Here is a 10,330-nt window from a genome sequence, read left to right as displayed (position 1 = left end):
GGGCCGCAGGGCATCACTGGACATCACTTATCCAGGTCTGAGCACTCTGGAAGTGCATTAAGCAGCTTTATTATACTGGCAAACTGTAATGACAGTCTGTGCATTAATGTTTCAGAGGATGTGTGTGTTGAGGAGAGTGGCGGCTGCTCACATGACGCAGTTCCAGCTCATTAGCATTCGAGTGCTTAAACATGGTGTACATCTGTTTATATTTGCATAAATATATCATGATAAATATAAATATATATAAATCACGATGGTCTGATGTTTCTACCCTGATCCTCCTATCCTGTTAGTAATTCACTTTCAAAATTAATCCTCCCCTCTATTGCAGATTCTTAACCTCATTATCGTGTGTGTGTGTGTGTGTGTGTGTGTGTGAGTGTGTGTGTGTGTGTGTGTGTGTGTGTGTGAGTGTGTGTGTGTGTGAGTGTGTGTGTGTGTGTGTGTGTGTGTGTGTGTGTGTGTGTGTGTGTGTGTGTGTGTGTGTGTGTGTGTGTGTGTGAGTGTGTGTGTGTGTGTCAAGTCACCTTTATTTCTATAGCGCTTTATACAGATTGTTTTAAAGCAGTTTCACAGTGACTGAAATGAGTTCAGTGTGGATTCAGTTCCACTGTAAAGATCTTCAATTATTAAATGAGTTAATATGAGGCAGTTTTGCGGAAGATTATGTTTAGTTCAGTTCTCAAACAACAGCGTCAGTACAGTCAGATCAATAAAACTGTTGAATATTAATTATCAACCAAGCCAGCCAGATATGCCAAGAAGTCACGGTTCAGATCAGGAACGGTAGCGCTCAAATATTCATCCAGTTCCTTCTGCTTGGAGATTCATCACGGCGGTGAGAGCCAAAGCTGGCCGTAGGGATCGGGTCGGATCCGGCTGAACTACAGTAACCTCAGGATGAGGCTGAGGCGGACGTAAATTAGGGATAAACAGAGAGAATAACTGTTCTTCTGATGATGTGACGAGTACATCAGGTGTTATGGGAAGTGTTCCCGCTTCCGGCTTAATGCAGCCGAACGATCAGTCAATTGATCTGAGAGTTGATAATACTCTGTGTGTGTGCCATAGTAAAGAGATGTGTAAAGAGATGTGTTTTTAAAAGAGATGTGTAAAGAGATGTAAAGAGTTTTCAGTCTAGATTTAAACTGACAGAGTGTGTCTGCTTCCCGAACAATGCTAGTGTAACATGTTAAAGAATGACAAACATTGTTTTGTAATGTTTTATTTTCTATTTTGTGGTTATGTGAATTTATTTCACCAGTCATTTTATTATTCAGTCATTTTCTGGCCGTTCATAGGCATTGGGAGTTATTTGTCGTGTAAATGCGCCCTCTGTTGGATAGAGTGATGGTTACGTGTTGGATTCTCGCGTTACTCTCTCAGTTTGCTTCCTGTTTGACTGAGAGAGAACAACGCAATAGTCGGCGACGGACAGAGTGTCTCGGCTACACTAGGAAGACTTTTCCAGAGTTTAGGAGCTAAATAGGATAAGGATCGACCGCCTGCAGTTGATTTAGATATTCTAGGTATGATCAACTGGCCAGAGTTTAGAGACCGCAGTAGACGTGATGGGGTATAATGGGTTAAGAGCTCGCTTAAGTACTGGAGCTAAACCATTTAGTGCTTTGTAAGTAATAAGCAAGATTTTAAAATGTATGCGATGTTTAATAGGGAGCCAGTGCAGTGTTGACAGAACTGGACTAATATGATCATACTTCCTGGTTCTAGTAAGAACTCTAGCTGCTGCGGTTTGGACCAGCTGGAGTTTGTTTATTAAGCGAGCAGGGCAACCACCCAGTAGAGCATTACAATAATCTGTCTATCTATCTATCTATCTATCTATCTATCTATCTATCTATCTATCTATCTATCTATCTATCTATCTATCTATCTATCTATCTATCTATCTATCTATCTATCTATCTATCTATCTATCTATCATGGACCAGCTGGAGTTTGTTTATTAAGCGAGCAGGGCAACCACCCAGTAGAGCATTACAATAATCTATCTATCTATCTATCTATCTATCTATCTATCTATCTATCTATCTATCTATCTATCTATCTATCTATCTATCTATCTATCTATCTATCTATCTATCTATCTATCTATCTATCTATCTATCATGGACCAGCTGGAGTTTGTTTATTAAGCGAGCAGGGCAACCACCCAGTAGAGCATTACAGTAATCTATCTATCTATCTATCTATCTATCTATCTATCTATCTATCTATCTATCTATCTATCTATCTATCTATCTATCTATCTATCTATCTATCTATCTATCTATCTATCTATCTATCTATCTATCATGGACCAGCTGGAGTTTGTTTATTAAGCGAGCAGGGCAACCACCCAGTAGAGCATTACAGTAATCTAGCCTAAGGCCGTGTGTCCACCAAAGTGTTTTTTACGCAGCTGGCAGGCGTTTTCAATTGTTTTCAATGGGAGCGCCACGTTTTTAGAAAGCCTGGAGTATATCTTCGGCGCTTTTACTGGTCGCCAAGAATTACTCAACTTTGAATAAAGCGCACCCACTCTGTCACTCTTCACCCAGCCGTCCAATCACAGTAGAGGAGGGGCGGGACAAATAAAACACCGACCAACCGCCACATCTGCCGTGTACAATGTCAACAGGACAAATGAAAACAAACAGATTAACGGAAACAAGTTATTAAAACAAGATCCAGAGCAAATACTTTACATTCTATCAGCGTTTTTATAGATGATCAATACAGAAACAAACTATCCGTGGAATAAGATACTAGTAACACTTCCGCAGATATTCACTATCATAACAAGCTAAGAGTCTCATCTGAAAAAAACGCTGCGCTGACGTGTCGCTGTCAGCTGGCTAAAAACACTTCGGTGGACCCGCGGCCTTAAGGTCTCAAAATGAAGTAGCAGATAATGACTGGTCATCCAGTGTTTTATATCAGCTCTGCGTTCCGTTAATCTTGTGAGTTGGTAGGTTTGGTCAGGGCGTGAGGAAATATAGAGCTGAGTATCGTCAGCATAAGAATGAAAACTAACGCCATGCTTCCTAATGATATCTCCCAGTGGAGCAGATACAGGGTGAAGAGCAGCGGTCCTAACACTGAGCCTTGCGGTACTCCAGACTGAACTTGTGATCGGTGTGACATCTCTTCATATTGTGTGTGTGTGTGTGTGTGTGTGTGTGACCAAACATTTGACGAAGGCATGAAATCGTATGCATAGCAGGAATGCCTCAGCGTGAAATGAAGAGGAAATATGAACGGCGATGGATCTCCTCATGGTCTGCATGCTAAACCTCAGGCTGTGTGGAAGGCACAGTCTGTCCCAGAAAGCTAAAGGCAGGATTTGTTAGCGCTCCCAAGAGTGTCAGTGTGAGATATTCAGAAATACCCACAGTAATCCACTTCCGTCACTCTCCCATCATTCGTGTCCCCTTATTTACATGCAGACAGTTTTGGAGACACACGATCGTTCTTCTGCATTAGGGCACGATCTCACTGCAGTAATGAAAGGACAAGGACTTCGTTTTCTTCGATGAGGAGCACTTTAAAAGTGTGCTGGATGTGCAAATTTCATTACTACGTCAGGTCTGGTTTTTAATTTAACCCCTAACCCATTCTCCGACATATAGAGTAATGAATAATTGCTTTTCATTAGAGATGCCACATCACAGTGGATCTCTAAATAATTAATGAAGTGGACTCTGGTTAATCTTAATGACCTGTGAAGACTGTTATTGGATTCATTATAAGGAATCTGCTCCTCCGTCATATCCAGTTAATGAAGAAGCCCTTCTGCTCATGACAGCTGCTGCATGATGGGAAGAGCAAGCAGATTCAGCTCCACTCCATCCCGTACGTGTCACAGCTAGCCTTCAGTCTTCAGCTTTCCCTCAGGCACTGTAACGTTCGGACACATATTAATATTTAAGGTCAGCACCCACAACCATCACTCCGACGAATCTGACGTGTCGCCGTGTGTCAGTTCTCTGTTTTCATAGAGCTGGCAGTATTTTGATGGAACTAAATTGCACGCCAAATAATTCTGCAGAGAGTGTGAAAGGCACAGGCTCACGCCCAGCATCATCTTCCCTGGCTGGAAAAGTGCTTGCATGCTCTAGTTTTCTGCATTACAATGCCATAATTTATCAGTCACACATTTTCACAGACTCTTGCTCTGCAAACTGTCTGAGTTTCCCCAAAGCAGACCCAGAGCGAAGCTGAAGCTATGTTTGGGAATCAGCCCACTTCAGTCCCACTTATGTTCTGTCCAGAAATGATAAACATGAAAATGGTTTGTCTCTGAACAAATCTCGATAGTGTGTTTGTGCATATCGGTGGTCCTGACTCCTGCGTTACCGGCATCAGATGGTTGGTTTTTGAAAATCCTTTTCTCGTTAAACATTCGTACCTGTGGCAACGTTTTGCAAACCACAAAATCCGCACTAATATGTGCACATCGCGACAGTTTCACAGCGAAATGTCCACTGGGTGGCGCTAAAGCTTCGTTTTTTCCCAGAACAGATGTGTGTGAATCTGGCATGTTTTGTCACGTTGGTTTTTTAATGTACACACACACTAAACCCTAAACCGACCTGATAGTGTTAACGACAGCAAATGTGACAAAAAAAGTCGTATCTGTGTAATTTTAGCTTGTGTTTGAACTCGTCTTTTATCATGACTCGTTTTTCACGGATTCGTTCCCGAGCTTTCAGCATCACAGGTCAAATCTGTACCAGCTGAGCTATCGAGCCTAATAGGTCAGAAAATCACGAAAGTGGCAATACTAGTTCAGCTGTTAGAAAACACACCGGTCCTGATTGGTACAGATATTATCAGAGAAAACGACTCCAGGTCGCTGTACGTCAATCCAATATTCACGGGAGGATTCACTGCTCATATTTTGCTGAAGGAAAGGGTCAGAAATCATTTCCTTTAGAGATGGATGTGCTTGTGTTTGAACCAGACGTACGGTCTGGCAAGAGTTCTCGTCTGTTTCCGTGCCAGTTTGGCCTCCTGGTTAATGTGGTAATTACTGAGGACGCAGTAAAAATGGCAGGACAGATGCTGAGTGTGTTTTGATCAGTCACACATCGACTGAAGCGCTCGAGGGAATCCCACACAGCTGTGCATTCAGCGCTCATCTACACCACAGGTGACTACTGTATAATATGAGACGACTCCTGTATAATATGAGGATGACTCCAGTATAATATGAGGATGACTCCAGTATAATATGAGGATGACTCCTGTATAATATGAGGATGACTCCTGTATAATATGAGACGACTCCTGTATAATATGAGGATGACTCCTGTATAATATGAGGATGACTCCTGTATAATATGAGGACGACTCCTGTATAATATGAGGACGACTCCTGTATAATATGAGACGACTCCTGTATAATATGAGGATGACTCCTGTATAATATGAGGATGACTCCTGTATAATATGAGACGACTCCTGTATAATATGAGGATGACTCCTGTATAATATGAGGATGACTCCTGTATAATATGAGGATGACTCCTGTATAATATGAGACGACTCCTGTATAATATGAGGATGACTCCTGTATAATATGAGGATGACTCCTGTATAATATGAGGATGACTCCAGTATAATATGAGGACGACTCCTGTATAATATGAGGATGACTCCTGTATAATATGAGGACGACTCCTGTATAATATGAGGATGACTCCTGTATAATATGAGGATGACTCCTGTATAATATGAGGACGACTCCTGTATAATATGAGGATGACTCCTGTATAATATGAGGATGACTCCTGTATAATATGAGGATGACTCCAGTATAATATGAGGACGACTCCTGTATAATATGAGGATGACTCCTGTATAATATGAGGATGACTCCAGTATAATATGAGGACGACTCCTGTATAATATGAGGACGACTCCTGTATAATATGAGGACGACTCCTGTATAATATGAGGATGACTCCTGTATAATATGAGGATGACTCCTGTATAATATGAGGACGACTCCTGTATAATATGAGGATGACTCCTGTATAATATGAGGATGACTCCAGTATAATATGAGGATGACTCCTGTATAATATGAGGATGACTCCTGTATAATATGAGGATGACTCCAGTATAATATGAGGACGACTCCTGTATAATATGAGGATGACTCCTGTATAATATGAGGACGACTCCTGTATAATATGAGGATGACTCCTGTATAATATGAGGATGACTCCTGTATAATATGAGGACGACTCCTGTATAATATGAGGATGACTCCAGTATAATATGAGGACGACTCCAGTATAATATGAGGATGACTCCTGTATAATATGAGGATGACTCCAGTATAATATGAGGACGACTCCAGTATAATATGAGGATGACTCCAGTATAATATGAGGACGACTCCAGTATAATATGAGGATGACTCCTGTATAATATGAGGATGACTCCAGTATAATATGAGGATGACTCCAGTATAATATGAGGATGACTCCTGTATAATATGAGGATGACTCCTGTATAATATGAGGATGACTCCAGTATAATATGAGGATGACTCCTGTATAATATGAGGATGACTCCTGTATAATATGAGGACGACTCCTGTATAATATGAGGATGACTCCTGTATAATATGAGGATGACTCCAGTATAATATGAGGATGACTCCTGTATAATATGAGGATGACTCCTGTATAATATGAGGATGACTCCTGTATAATATGAGGGTGACTCCAGTATAATATGAGGACGACTCCTGTATAATATGAGGACGACTCCTGTATAATATGAGGATGACTCCTGTATAATATGAGGATGACTCCAGTATAATATGAGGACGACTCCAGTATAATATGAGGACGACTCCTGTATAATATGAGGATGACTCCTGTATAATATGAGGATGACTCCTGTATAATATGAGGATGACTCCAGTATAATATGAGGATGACTCCTGTATAATATGAGGATGACTCCTGTATAATATGAGGATGACTCCTGTATAATATGAGGATGACTCCAGTATAATATGAGGATGACTCCTGTATAATATGAGGATGACTCCAGTATAATATGAGGATGACTCCTGTATAATATGAGGATGACTCCTGTATAATATGAGGATGACTCCAGTATAATATGAGGATGACTCCTGTATAATATGAGGATGACTCCAGTATAATATGAGGATGACTCCAGTATAATATGAGGACGACTCCAGTATAATATGAGGATGACTCCTGTATAATATGAGGATGACTCCTGTATAATATGAGGATGACTCCAGTATAATATGAGGATGACTCCTGTATAATATGAGGATGACTCCAGTATAATATGAGGATGACTCCTGTATAATATGAGGATGACTCCTGTATAATATGAGGATGACTCCTGTATAATATGAGGATGACTCCTGTATAATATGAGGATGACTCCTGTATAATATGAGGATGACTCCTGTATAATATGAGGATGACTCCTGTATAATATGAGGATGACTCCTGTATAATATGAGGATGACTCCTGTATAATATGAGGATGACTCCTGTATAATATGAGGATGACTCCTGTATAATATGAGGATGACTCCTGTATAATATGAGGATGACTCCAGTATAATATGAGGATGACTCCTGTATAATATGAGGACGACTCCTGTATAATATGAGGATGACTCCTGTATAATATGAGACGACTCCTGTATAATATGAGGATGACTCCAGTATAATATGAGGATGACTCCAGTATAATATGAGGATGACTCCAGTATAATATGAGGATGACTCCAGTATAATATGAGGATGACTCCAGTATAATATGAGGATGACTCCTGTATAATATGAGGATGACTCCAGTATAATATGAGGATGACTCCTGTATAATATGAGGATGACTCCAGTATAATATGAGGATGACTCCAGTATAATATGAGGACGACTCCAGTATAATATGAGGATGACTCCAGTATAATATGAGGATGACTCCAGTATAATATGAGGATGACTCCTGTATAATATGAGGACGACTCCAGTATAATATGAGGATGACTCCTGTATAAAATGAGGATGACTCCAGTATAATATGAGGACGACTCCAGTATAATATGAGGATGACTCCTGTATAATATGAGGATGACTCCTGTATAATATGAGGACGACTCCTGTATAATATGAGGATCACTCCATATAATATGAGGATGACTCCAGTATAATATGAGGACGACTCCTGTATAATATGAGGATGACTCCAGTATAATATGAGGATGACTCCTGTATAAAATGAGGATGACTCCAGTATAATATGAGGACGACTCCAGTATAATATGAGGATCACTCCCATATAATATGAGGATGACTCCAGTATAATATGAGGATGACTCCTGTATAATATGAGGACGACTCCAGTATAATATGAGGATGACTCCTGTATAAAATGAGGATGACTCCAGTATAATATGAGGACGACTCCAGTATAATATGAGGATGACTCCTGTATAATATGAGGATGACTCCAGTATAATATGAGGACGACTCCTGTATAATATGAGGATCACTCCCATATAATATGAGGATGACTCCAGTATAATATGAGGATGACTCCTGTATAATATGAGGATGACTCCTGTATAATATGAGGATGACTCCTGTATAATATGAGGATGACTCCTGTATAATATGAGGATGACTCCTGTATAATATGAGGATGACTCCAGTATAATATGAGACGACTCCTGTATAATATGAGGATGACTCCAGTATAATATGAGGACGACTCCTGTATAATATGAGGACGACTCCTGTATAATATGAGGATGACTCCAGTATAATATGAGGACGACTCCAGTATAATATGAGGATGACTCCTGTATAATATGAGGATGACTCCAGTATAATATGAGGATGACTCCAGTATAATATGAGGATGACTCCTGTATAATATGAGGATGACTCCAGTATAATATGAGGATGACTCCAGTATAATATGAGGACGACTCCAGTATAATATGAGGACGACTCCTGTATAATATGAGGATGACTCCTGTATAATATGAGGATGACTCCTGTATAATATGAGGATGACTCCTGTATAATATGAGGATGACTCCTGTATAATATGAGGATGACTCCTGTATAATATGAGGATGACTCCTGTATAATATGAGGATGACTCCTGTATAATATGAGGATGACTCCAGTATAATATGAGGATGACTCCAGTATAATATGAGGACGACTCCTGTATAATATGAGGATGACTCCTGTATAATATGAGGATGACTCCTGTATAATATGAGGATGACTCCTGTATAATATGAGGATGACTCCTGTATAATATGAGGATGACTCCTGTATAATATGAGGATGACTCCTGTATAATATGAGGATGACTCCAGTATAATATGAGGATGACTCCAGTATAATATGAGGACGACTCCTGTATAATATGAGGACGACTCCTGTATAATATGAGGATGACTCCTGTATAATATGAGGATGACTCCTGTATAATATGAGGACGACTCCTGTATAATATGAGGATGACTCCTGTATAATATGAGGATGACTCCTGTATAATATGAGGATGACTCCTGTATAATATGAGGATGACTCCTGTATAATATGAGGATGACTCCTGTATAATATGAGGATGACTCCTGTATAATATGAGGATGACTCCTGTATAATATGAGGATGACTCCAGTATAATATGAGACGACTCCTGTATAATATGAGGATGACTCCAGTATAATATGAGGATGACTCCAGTATAATATGAGGACGACTCCAGTATAATATGAGGATGACTCCTGTATAATATGAGGATGACTCCAGTATAATATGAGGATGACTCCAGTATAATATGAGGATGACTCCTGTATAATATGAGGATGACTCCAGTATAATATGAGGATGACTCCAGTATAATATGAGGATGACTCCAGTATAATATGAGGACGACTCCAGTATAATATGAGGATGACTCCTGTATAATATGAGGATGACTCCAGTATAATATGAGGACGACTCCAGTATAATATGAGGATGACTCCTGTATAATATGAGGATGACTCCTGTATAATATGAGGACGACTCCTGTATAATATGAGGATGACTCCTGTATAATATGAGGATGACTCCAGTATAATATGAGGATGACTCCTGTATAATATGAGGATGACTCCTGTATAATATGAGGATGACTCCTGTATAATATGAGGATGACTCCTGTATAATATGAGGATGACTCCTGTATAATATGAGGATGACTCCAGTATAATATGAGGATGACTCCAGTATAATATGAGGACGACTCCTGT

This window comes from Pseudorasbora parva, chromosome 17 (genome assembly GCF_024679245.1).
Source record: "Pseudorasbora parva isolate DD20220531a chromosome 17, ASM2467924v1, whole genome shotgun sequence".
In the NCBI taxonomy this organism is placed as follows: Eukaryota; Metazoa; Chordata; class Actinopteri; order Cypriniformes; family Gobionidae; genus Pseudorasbora; species Pseudorasbora parva.
This window is presented reverse-complemented; position numbering follows the sequence as displayed.